Below are 12,067 nucleotides of genomic sequence, written 5' to 3'. Positions count from 1 at the left end.
TCGTTTTTTTACAGGTAGAAAATTTATTCTGTTTAAAGTTAAACCCAAATCATAAAAAATCCTGATTCTGTAATAGGAAATAAATTCTAGTACTGTAAATGAAATACAGTAGATAGTGGTATTACTGTGAAAATACATTACAGTAAAGATATGAAAGTACAGTAGACAATATCATTACTGTGAAAAGACATTACAGTAAACACTGTGAACGGTTTACTGTAAACACTTTTACAGTAACCTTTTTACAGTGTATATATATATATATATAACCTATGTATAGTTTGCATGTTTGTATTCACATTAGGGGGACAAAGGAACCATGTACAGATTTTCAGGACATTGGGACTTTAATTCACCAGATTACAATGTATAGCAAGATTATTTATAAACATAACATGAAACGTTATCATTACTATTTTAACTGCTAGAGAGACGCACGTAACAGACGGGTTTCATTGCACATACAGCTGTTCAAACGCTCTTTTTAAGCACAGTATGTGTCTATTCTTCTTACAGACTCCTAACGATCACATAAGTACTAAGATAAAAGTGTACTCCACTAAAAAGTACACATATGAACTGATTGCTATAGTGATGACACCGTTCTTCACTTTCAGTTTGCACCTTAAATAGTGCCCTTACCTCCACGTACTATTAGCATACATTATCGGCACTATAACATCTTATTTCTGACGCATGCCATGTATATATATACCTTTATTAACCAGTGCTAATCCTCGCATTTTCAGTCGCCGCTATACAACAATGCGCTCTGCACCGTTCCCGCTTCCATCTGTTTGAATCTTAAAGTGTACACGAAAGACGACTGGCATCATAACACTCACTTGTGATTGGCTGAATGTTACTCCACTCAAATCTATAGCTGTGTCTCGTTTCGGAAGGCTGCGTCCTCCGGAGGTCTCATTTGAAGCCTGCTACGTCACCGAGGCTGTCTCGTTTCATAAAAGCAGGTAGGACACTCCGTATGCACCCTTCTAATGCGACCTACTTTCACCAGAATTCAGAGGACACATGAGGTGTATCCTTCGTTGCTAGAGATAACCCACAATTCTTTGCGTCGGCCAACGTCTGTTATTTGAATAAATGGCAGCAGCTGCACATTCAAGCAAATATGTGGTGTTTAAATGTGAACAGTTTACAATTTGTGTCAGGTTTTTTAATCTTAGCAGGATATGTAGTAAACAGGTTTACAATTGTTTAGTGATTTTAAACGTTTTAAAACAGTAAGGCAAAATGTTTTATATTTGTTTAACTCTTTTGGCATTGTTTAGGGTGGCAAGTAACCAACTTTTTACCTCTTAAAATCATGTAGAAATCATTTGAATTAATTTGACAGGTGTGAGTGCAACGTGTTGTCCTACGAAGGACGTCTCGTTTAATTCTAAATTGAGGATTCTCTGTATACCGCATCCTTTAGAGGATGAGACCTCTGGAGGACACAAGGACGCAGCCTTACGAAACGAGACACAGTTTATGTAACAAAGCAAACACGGGCGAGAATGTTGGCGGAGGTGTGTCGAAAAAGTGCGGGGGACAGAAGCATTTTTATCTGAAAGTGGGGGGTATTCCCGAACATGGTGCCACGCCTATTTAGCTCAGATGTGTGACTTAAGTCTTAAAAAACAAGTGCTTATGTACATTTATAAAATGTCTTTTGTATTGCTGGTTTATTTGGTGCCCCTAAAGTCTTGGTGCCCCGGGGCACTCGCCCAATTGCCCATATGGTTCATCCGCCCCTGCCTGGCAACAGAAAGCAATATGCTCTGGTTCTGTATAAAGTCAGATCTGCACAAATCAGATCTGAAGGGGGGAATTTTCCCTTTTCCCCTCATGGCACTAGGCCTGATAATATTGTGTTTCTTTGTAAAAAGTTCAGTGAACAGACATTGTTTCTCAGCATAGATTTGCCCGTCCAAGAACAATACGAACTGTGATGCGTGCTGTGATCAGACTGCTTATTGGCCTTGTAGCCACACCACGGTGTGTAGATGATCGTTACCTTCAAGACTCAATACTGTAAAACATCAGAGAGATCAGATATTAAAATACACTCATCGCATTCATTATCTTTAGACATTTCAGAATTATTTAATCCACAAATCCAAATACACACAAGTACAACTCACAGTAGTGTCTGTAGTTTACATTGTGGATCCTTCAGTAGATCAGAGAGCATCTTCACTCCTGAATCTCCTGGATTATTAAAGTTCAGATTGAGTTCTCTCAGATGTGAGGGGTTTGATCTCAGAGCTGAAGTCAGAGCAACACAACCTTCAGATCCAATCCTGCAGTTACGCAGACTGAAGAGAGAAGAAAAACGTGTCACACTTACAGCAAATAAAGTCATGAATTATAATGAAACGGTTGTGACTATTATGAGCAGTATATATAAATGAGTTACAATTGAAAGTATTTTTTACAGTGTAAGAGAGGTGAAGTCATGGGCTTTTATATGAACTCTATTCAATTTACATTACACATGTTTAACTGTATTGGTTTAATGATTTTCTTACTTCAGTGTCTTCAGTTGACATTGTGGATCCTTCAGTAGATCAGAGAGCATCTTCACTCCTGAATCTCCTGGATTATTAAAGCTCAGATCCAGTTCTCTCAGATGTGAGGGGTTTGATCTCAGAGCTGAAGTCAGAGCAACACAACCTTCAGATCCAATACTGCAGTTAAACAACCTGAAGAGAGAAGAAAATTAAATGAGATAAATTAATGTCGTTTTTAGAATAATACCAAGAATAGCTTAATATAATATTCAGGTTATTTGTTTGAAGATTTATAACAGTATGTTTTTGGTAAAAGTGTCTCATAGTAATTTCTCACAGAAAGTAGCCGGGTTAGTAGCCTGGTTAGTAGCATTAGTAGCCAGGTTTCCATTACAGATTTTCGCACAATTGAAGCGATATTTTCTTAATGTCGATTAAAATATATTGTGGAATGACAGCGTTTCCATTTAACAATGTTATGCAACTGAAGTGTATTTTTTTCAGAAGAACCCAAGTGCAGGCAGATGAGGGGTTAACACAACAGGAATATTTATTAATAACAAAAACGAAACAAAAACCTGCGATGGGGTAAACTTAACAAAACAGGAAAATGAACAGGACGAAGACTGATATACACTAAACAATGCTAAACATCACTGGACAAAACTAAACTAAAAACTTACTAAACTTGAGGGAGACTTTAAACAGGACCACGAGCGTGAAACAACAAGAAAGCTCAGGAGTCATGGAACATAACAAACGCAATACACGAGCACAAGACAATGAAACATGAGGACATCTTATAGGGAAGACAAACGAGGGATAATGACACAGGGCAGGTGGGAAACATTAGACACGGCAGGGAAGCAATACGGGAAACGAGAGGGGTGGGGCTAATGACAAACACCGGAGTTTCTCTCCACACATAACCAAAGACTTTGTCATGGCTCTGCCACAGGACCAAGAAAAACAAGACTAAAGGAGGCAGAACCATGACACCTTCAAACTTCTTTTTAGGTGTTATGGTGGGTTGGGAACCAACTTTAGAGGTGCATGAGGCCATCTACTGTGATGAAAGAGGGAAGAGAGATGTCTGTATTTCTCTATATTTTTATATTAACTCACTGTTCCTAATAAAGCTCCATACTGTGCACTCATTGGTTTTCATGCATTATCATATGTGACCTTAGAAAACAAAACCAGTCTTATGGGTCAATTTTTGGAAATTGAGATTCATACATCATCTGAAGCTGAATAAAGCTTTCCATTGATGTATAGTTTGTTAGGACTACACAATATTTGGCCGAGATACAACTACTTGAAACTCTGGAATCTGAGAGCTGTATCAGGCCGTTGCTAAGAAGAAACAGGTTTGTTTTAATGCTCTCTATGGGCTTACCACTGTAATGACGTTGTGGAGAGTACATGAACCTGAAAGCGGAATACCAAAACTCCAGTGGGTTATTCCCAAAGAGCGGCAGCAGCGAGTGAAGTTTGTAGGCGTGTTTCCCATGTTTTTTCTTCACGATTTTGATATATTTACGGTAGGAAATTTGACCCATACAATGTATTGTTGGATATTGCCACAATTATTTTCCATGCTACTTAAGACGCACAAATAAGATATTACATAATGTGAATTCCTTACATCCCATCATTCCAAATGTCCAGCCCGAACATTCTGCAGAATGATCATGTGACTTTCGTATGTCACGTGACAAAAAGTGTTCCCATTGCAGTTTTGCAAAACGTTCCTTTATCGTATTGCCTGAAAAAAGACCTCATGCGCAACTTGAAGGGTAATGGAAACATAACTACTGTTGTGTCTCTTACACTGTGATCAACAACTTTCATAAGGACCTCCGTTGAATTTACTGTATATGATACAAACACATATTTGACTTTATTAGTTTAATGATTTTCTTACTTCAGTGTCTTCAGTTGACAGTTTGTATTCTTCAGTCCATCAGAGAGCAGCTTCAATCCTGAATCCTTCAGTTTATTGTAACTCAGGTTCAGTTCTGTCAGACTTGAGGAGTTTGATCTGAGAACTGACGCCAGTGATGAACAACTTTCCTCTGTCAGATTACAGACACTCAGACTGAGAGAGAAATAACAACACAACAGTGAGTTAAAATGTTAGTAACACATTTATCATCAAAATTTGATCTCATTTATTTTCAATGAAAGCTTAACTTCTAGCATGAGTGACAGAAAACCTTAGCAAAACATGAATGTGTGTCTACAACAAAACAGTGTAATGTTTCACTTCATGCAAATGAGAGCAACTTTATACATTTTACATTTCCATTTATTCATTCAAACTTGTATCCAAAGGGATTTACAAATGAGATTAATACAAACTAATGAGTTAATCCAAGAGAAAACATAATACAAGTTGTGCTACCACACCAAATTTACACAAGAACAAGAGTGAAACAGCAAAAATACTTGACAGTCACGTGTGATTATTAAAAATAGTGCGTTTATAAAAGAAATTATAAGGACCTCGACGATTTATCAAACACACACGTTATTGCTTTAAGGATTTTCTTACTTCAGTGTCTTCAGTTGACAGTTTGTATTCTTCAATCCATCAGAGAGCAGCTTCACTCCTGAATCCTGCAGATTATTGTCACTCAGGTTCAGTTCTGTCAGACTTGAGGAGTTTGATCTGAGAACTGACGCCAGTGATGAACAACTTTCCTCTGTCAGATTACAGCCACTCAGACTGAGAGAGAAATAACAACACAACAGTGAGTTCAACACACCAGGAATAAGTGAGATACATTATTAATCAAGGCTGGAGGATTGTCAGCTGCACAAGAGCTGAAGAAATCTGCGCCTGAATAGAGGAATTAGCTTGCCAAGAATGAACCTGACACACAATTATGAATCATAAAAGACAAAGAAATATAAAAAGCCAGAGCACAGAGAGAGCAGCTCTCGACTCTAGGGTAATCAGTGGACAATTCCTTCATTTTTAATTAGTTCGTGATCCATGTACAGGAACATTAATCGACGTTACAGTAATATGACTGTTAATTGTTCAGGTGAAAACTGACCAGTTGATACTCACTTCAGCGGCTTTGTTCTGGATGCTTTGATCACTGGCAGAAGCCTCAGAAGACATTCATCTGATGGATCATATTTCCTCAGATTAAACTCATCCAGCTTCTTTCTGAGTTCAGTAACACAAACACCAGAGCCGACCACTGAGCAGGAGAGAGACGGACTCCAGAGAGACGAGACTCATCTCCTCTGTTCACATATGTTTGTACTTCCTGCATAGAGAATGATCATTGAGTTCATTCAGACAGTGAAACAGATTGATGGATTTCTCTGGAGAGAGATTCTGTCTGATCTTCATCTTAATGTACTCGACTGTTTCCTGTTTACTGTCAGAGCTTCTTCCTGTCTGGGTCATCAGATCTCGTAAGATTGTCTGACTGGACTCCAGTGAAAGACCCAGAAGAAATCTGAGGTAAAGATCCAGGTGTCCGTTCTCACTCTGTAAGGCCTTGTCCACTTCACGCTTCAGTAAATCACTCATATTTGATCTCAATCTGCTGAAGAAGGTCTTGATGTTTGCTGAAGAAATGACAGAAACACAAATAAAGCGGCGAGAAACTCCTGAACGCTCAGATGCACAAAGCTGAACACCTTCCCCAGGTTCAGTCCAAACTCCTCTCTGAAGATCTGAGTACAAACTCCTGAGTACACTGACGCTTCTCTGACATCAATGTCACACTCTCTCAGATCCTCCTCATAGAAGATCAGGTTCCCTTTCTCCAGCTGTTGAAAAGCCAGTTTTCCCAGAGACTCCAGACTCTTTCTAGCCTGCTGAAGATCTACCTCACATTTCCCATCATACTTCTGACTCTTCAGTTTGATGTGAAACATCAGGAAGTGTGTGAACATCTGAGTGAGAGTCTTGGGGATCTGTGCTGGACTCTCTGCTTCACTCAACATTCTCTGGAGAACAGTGGCTGAAATCCAGCAGAAGACTGGGATGTGACACATGATGTACAGACTTCTGGATGATTTCATGTGTGTGATGATCTGTTGGCCAGACTCTCATCATTGATTCTCTTCCTGAAATACTCGTCCTTCTGAGGGTCATTGAATCCTCGTACATCTGTGATCAGATCAACACACTCAGGAGGAATCTGATTGGCTGCTGCTGGTCGAGAGGTGATCCAGATCAGAGCAGAAGGAAGCAGATTCCCCTTGATGAGGTTTGTCAGCAGCACATCCACTGACGCTGATTCTCTGACATCAAACAAACTGGGATTCTTTGAGAAATCTAGAGGAAGACGACACTCATCCAGACCATCAAAGATAAACACAACTTTATAATCCTCAAAGTCTGTTGATCTCAGTTCTTTTGTATCTGTGAAGAAGTGATGAAGAAGATCCATCAGACTGATATTTGTCTCTTTGATCAGATTCAGTTCTCTGAAAGGAAGTGGAAATATCAAGTGAAGATCTTGATTTGTTTTTTCTTCAGCCCAGTCCAGAATGAACTTCTGCACAGAGACTGTTTTTCCAATTCCAGCGACTCCTTTAGTCAGCACACGTCTGATGGGTTTGGTTTGTTCAGGTGAGACTTTAAAGATGTCATTACATTTGATTTGTGTTTCTTGTGTCTCTGATCTTCTGGATGCTGTCTCAATCTGTCTCACCTCATGTTCATTATTGATGTCTTCACTCCCTCCCTCTGTGATGTACAGCTCTGTGTAGATCTCATTCACAAGTGTTGAGCTTCCTGGAGCTGACATTCCTTCATTCATTCTCTGGAATTGCTCTTTTAGTCTGGATTTGTGTTTCTTCATGTATACAGGGGAAAGTTGATGAAGCAACTGATAAGGAATCAATGTATTTATGAATAAATCTCTACAGCAATTTGGAAAGGTCCTAAAGTCATACGTGAATGTTTCTTATTTAATATATCACTCACCTAAAGGATTATTAGGAACACCTGTTCAATTTCTCATTAATGCAATTATCTAATCAACCAATCACATGGCAGTTGCTTCAATGCATTTAGGGGTGTGGTCCTGGTCAAGACAATCTCCTGAACTCCAAACTGAATGTCAGAATGGGAAAGAAAGGTGATTTAAGCAATTTTGAGCGTGGCATGGTTGTTGGTGCCAGACGGGCCGGTCTGAGTATTTCACAATCTGCTCAGTTACTGGGATTTTCACGCACAACCATTTCTAGGGTTTACAAAGAATGGTGTGAAAAGGGAAAAACATCCAGTATGCGGCAGTCCTGTGGGCGAAAATGCCTTGTTGATGCTAGAGGTCAGAGGAGAATGGGCCGACTGATTCAAGCTGATAGAAGAGCAACTTTGACTGAAATAACCACTCGTTACAACCGAGGTATGCAGCAAAGCATTTGTGAAGCCACAACACGCACAACCTTGAGGCAGATGGGCTACAACAGCAGAAGACCCCACCGGGTACCACTCATCTCCACTACAAATAGGAAAAAGAGGCTACAATTTGCACGAGCTCACCAAAATTGGACAGTTGAAGACTGGAAAAATGTTGCCTGGTCTGATGAGTCTCGATTTCTGTTGAGACATTCAAATGGTAGAGTCAGAATTTGGCGTAAACAGAATGAGAACATGGATCCATCATGCCTTGTTACCACTGTGCAGGCTGGTGGTGGTGGTGTAATGGTGTGGGGGATGTTTTCTTGGCACACTTTAGGCCCCTTAGTGCCAATTGGGCATCGTTTAAATGCCACGGCCTACCTGAGCATTGTTTCTGACCATGTCCATCCCTTTATGACCACCATGTACCCATCCTCTAATGGCTACTTCCAGCAGGATAATGCACCATGTCACAAAGCTCGAATCATTTCAAATTGGTTTCTTGAACATGACAATGAGTTCACTGTACTAGAATGGCCCCCACAGTCACCAGATCTCAACCCGATAGAACATCTTTGGGATGTGGTGGAACGGGAGCTTCGTGCCCTGGATGTGCATCCCACAAATCTCCATCAACTGCAAGATGCTATCCTATCAATATGGGCCAACATTTCTAAAGAATGCTTTCAGCACCTTGTTGAATCAATGCCACGTAGAATTAAGGCAGTTCTGAAGGCGAAAGGGGGTCAAACACCGTATTAGTATGGTGTTCCTAATAATCCTTTAGGTGAGTGTAATTTTATGCTTATTAAACCAAATGAATATTTTGCCTAATCTGTTATTATATTTGACTCAAGAGTGTCTTAAGATTTTGATGATCTTGACATTAGATGAACACAAAAAGCTTCATGGTTTTATTCTGTTGATTTATTAACTGTAAATGTATTTTCACTAATAATCATCAGTAAATACAGACACTGTGTCTGTTCGTCTGAAGGTAAAGTGATGTTATAGTCACATGACTGAGAGCTCTTACTGGTCTGTAGTTTGTCAGCGAGGTCTGTCTGTTTCATCTTCTTCAGGACGTTCAGTGTGATCTTCAGAAACATCTCTCTGACTCTGATCTGATCTTCATCATCCTCCTCTTCTCTCTCAGAGCATGATGGGTAATCTGGACTCAGTAGACTCTTGAAGATCTTCAGCTCTTTCTTCATCAGAGAGATGAGTTTGTGCTCAAGCTCCTGAAATCATTGTTCAAACACACATTTACTTGTCTGCAGAAAATATTCTTAAGCAAAATTTCAGCTGCGCGAGCACACACACACCCACGTTTGTTCTTAACCTCATTCTTATGTTGATGAATGTGGATTATTCCAAAGGAGGGAGAACATGTTCATACAGTAAATCATCAAATTCTTCAAAAAACTTCACATAATGGTTTTACGCACAAGTCATCATCTCTTCAAATGTATCCTTGAGTTTTCACTTCCTCAAATATTTGAATTATAACACAGAAAACAGGCAGACACAGAATACACACGATCATCTACATTTTAGGCAAAAATAATCACAGATCACGCTAATAGCGTATCATTTTTATTCTCTGAAATATTTTGTAGATGCTATTCACTGTAGATCATGTGTTCCACTAAAACTCTTTGTAATGTCACGTCTACATGTTTTGATTTCTGAGTGTTATATTCTTCTGTCACTATATACTGTTTTGAATATTGTCTGTCTATTTGATTTTTGTCTTTTGCTTTTGTGAGAGCAACAACGTTCTTATATTTTTTATGTTCTTGACTTTGTAAACCCATGTTTGGACTGATTCTCTCAATGTTTCGCGTGATAAACTGAAGAACATCATACTTTCATGTGCACGAGCTGAAGAGGTCATCATGAACTCAGGATTAAGTTTTGAGTTGACAGGTAAATTGCTTATAGCTTTAATAACCCCCCCCCACACACACACACACACACACACACACAATCCTACCTTGAAAACATTATCCATTTGCTTCCCTTTAATGGCCTTTGATTCATCTGTTGTGTTACTGTAATTTAACAATACATTAAAAATTAATACACGGCAGTAAAAACACATGTATAACTAACTGTATTTGTCAGTTTGGCTCAAAGAATACAGACTGGTGAAGTGATTTATTCCTCATTCTAAACCATCAGACTGTTCTCACCTCACATCTGTATCATCACAGTCTCCTGAACTGAAGTTAATTGGATTATCCATTGATCTATCACTCTTCATGGACACACAGCTGGGTTTAGGAGATTCTCCACGAGTCAAGCTAAAACAATAGCAACAACATTGTTTTTAAAGCCCTACTAACTCTTTATTGTTTATAAATATACTATTGATCACTGTTAAATTATGTTTGTTTATTACACATTGACATGTTGTTTAAGTAACTGAAATGTAAAAAAGTAACTAAAATGTTAATTGTTGCTTCTAGCTATTTGGCTACATGTTATCTAACTCTCTCACAGAGGTGTAAAGAGTACCTGAAAACCATACTTAAGGAAAAGTACAGATACCTTGCAACGATAATGACTCCATTACAATTACAAGTCACCACTTCCAAAACGACTTGAGTAAAAGTCTTAAGTAAAATAATGTTAAGTAAAATGAAAAAGTCAAAGCCTTTTTGCACTGGACATGCTGGTTTTGGCCTCATTGCCAGCTGCAGTCATGTCCTCATTTCATATATAAACCGCCCGCGATTGACAACTACCTGATACTGCACTCGTGTTCACATAAAGAAACCATGTTGACAAGTTTTAGTAAGTTGGGGCAAAATCCACAAGAATTTAGTACCTTCAATGCCCTGCAAATCGCAATATTAATTCTTCTGTAGCAAATATAAACTGCTGCAAAAAATGATAGGTGCCATGCAAAAAGTAATGCGTAATTGCATTAGTCATTACAAATGTAGTGGAGTAAAGAGTACATATACTTATTCAAAAATGTAGTCAAGTAGAGAGTAAAAGTTGCTAATATCTTTAATACTCAGTACAACTAAAGTAGCCAAAAAGATACTTAAGTACTGTCATGATCTTATCACCACAAGTACAGTAACTCATTACATTTACTCCAATACTTTACACCACTACTCTCTCACCTGTTCCTTGTGTTTGTGTCACTTTCTCCAGAGAGACTCTTTCTGGAACTCATGACAGCAGCTCAAATGTTGATTTTATACCTGAAGAGAAACTGAACACACATACAAAAGTCTCAGTATTTGTTTGTGATGTTGTTGTTTTAGTGTCTGGAGTTTCTTGTACACTGAGGAAACATTAATGTTATTTCACACGCAGCTGTATAAAACATTCATAACTATTATTGGATGTTTCGTTGCATCCAATAGTTTGAAAGGTTTATTAATGTTGAGAGTTTTGTTTGTGTGAGTGAAATTTGATGTCAGTGTTTCTCAGCAGTCAGTTCAGTTCTCACCTGTGTAGAGCTGCTGGTCTTTAATTCCGCTTACAAATTCATTCAGAAATCTTCTTTTTTGTTGTTGTTTTTTGTTATCTTTTTTAAAAATATTTTTCCTCTCACGTACTTTTCCACGTAGTCGCAAAATGGAGTCTAGTAGTTTCACTTTCACTTGTCGCATGAGGCAGTCGAAATAAGTCAACTAACATTTAAAGGCGCAGTACACATTTTAGACTTGTGACGAGTTCACCAAATAATGAAAGTTCTGACATTACTCACGGTGAAGTCGTTCCACATCCGTAAGACCTTCGTTCATCTTCAGAACACAAATAAGATCATTTTGATGTAGTCTAACCCTCGTCCAAGAGCTTTCTGACCCCAAAAACTCAAAAGCGCATAACCCAAACACAGAACGTTCCCCTTGGGAACCAAAAACTAACGTTCTAAGAACCTCCTTTTCAGGGTTTTTTTTGCAACCAGAAAATAACGTTCCCAGATGGTTATTTTTTAATTAGTAAATACATGGTTAAAATAGTCCAAGTGCATACAATAGCATTTTATTTTGTGCGCAATAAAAAACGACAAACACCTCAGATTTATTCCCACCAAAGCCCGGAAATCATATCTGGACATTTTAATGTCACTCTAAATCCAGACGTTATTTCAGGGTTGGAACGCGGCACAAATATACTGTGAGTGACCGGCCGTTAGATCACGCAA

At 38.7% G+C, this 12,067-nt stretch overlaps 1 pseudogene; it reads right to left on the bottom strand.

Moving 5' to 3' along the window:
- Positions 1-319: 319 nt before the first annotated feature.
- On the bottom strand, positions 320-11,500 carry LOC130553886 (NACHT, LRR and PYD domains-containing protein 12-like; annotated as a pseudogene).
- Positions 11,501-12,067: the final 567 nt, after the last annotated feature.

This window comes from Triplophysa rosa, linkage group LG5 (genome assembly GCF_024868665.1).
Source record: "Triplophysa rosa linkage group LG5, Trosa_1v2, whole genome shotgun sequence".
Taxonomy (NCBI): Eukaryota; Metazoa; Chordata; class Actinopteri; order Cypriniformes; family Nemacheilidae; genus Triplophysa; species Triplophysa rosa.
The sequence above is the reverse complement of the archived record's forward strand: the minus strand, read 5'-3'. Positions and strand labels throughout refer to the sequence as shown.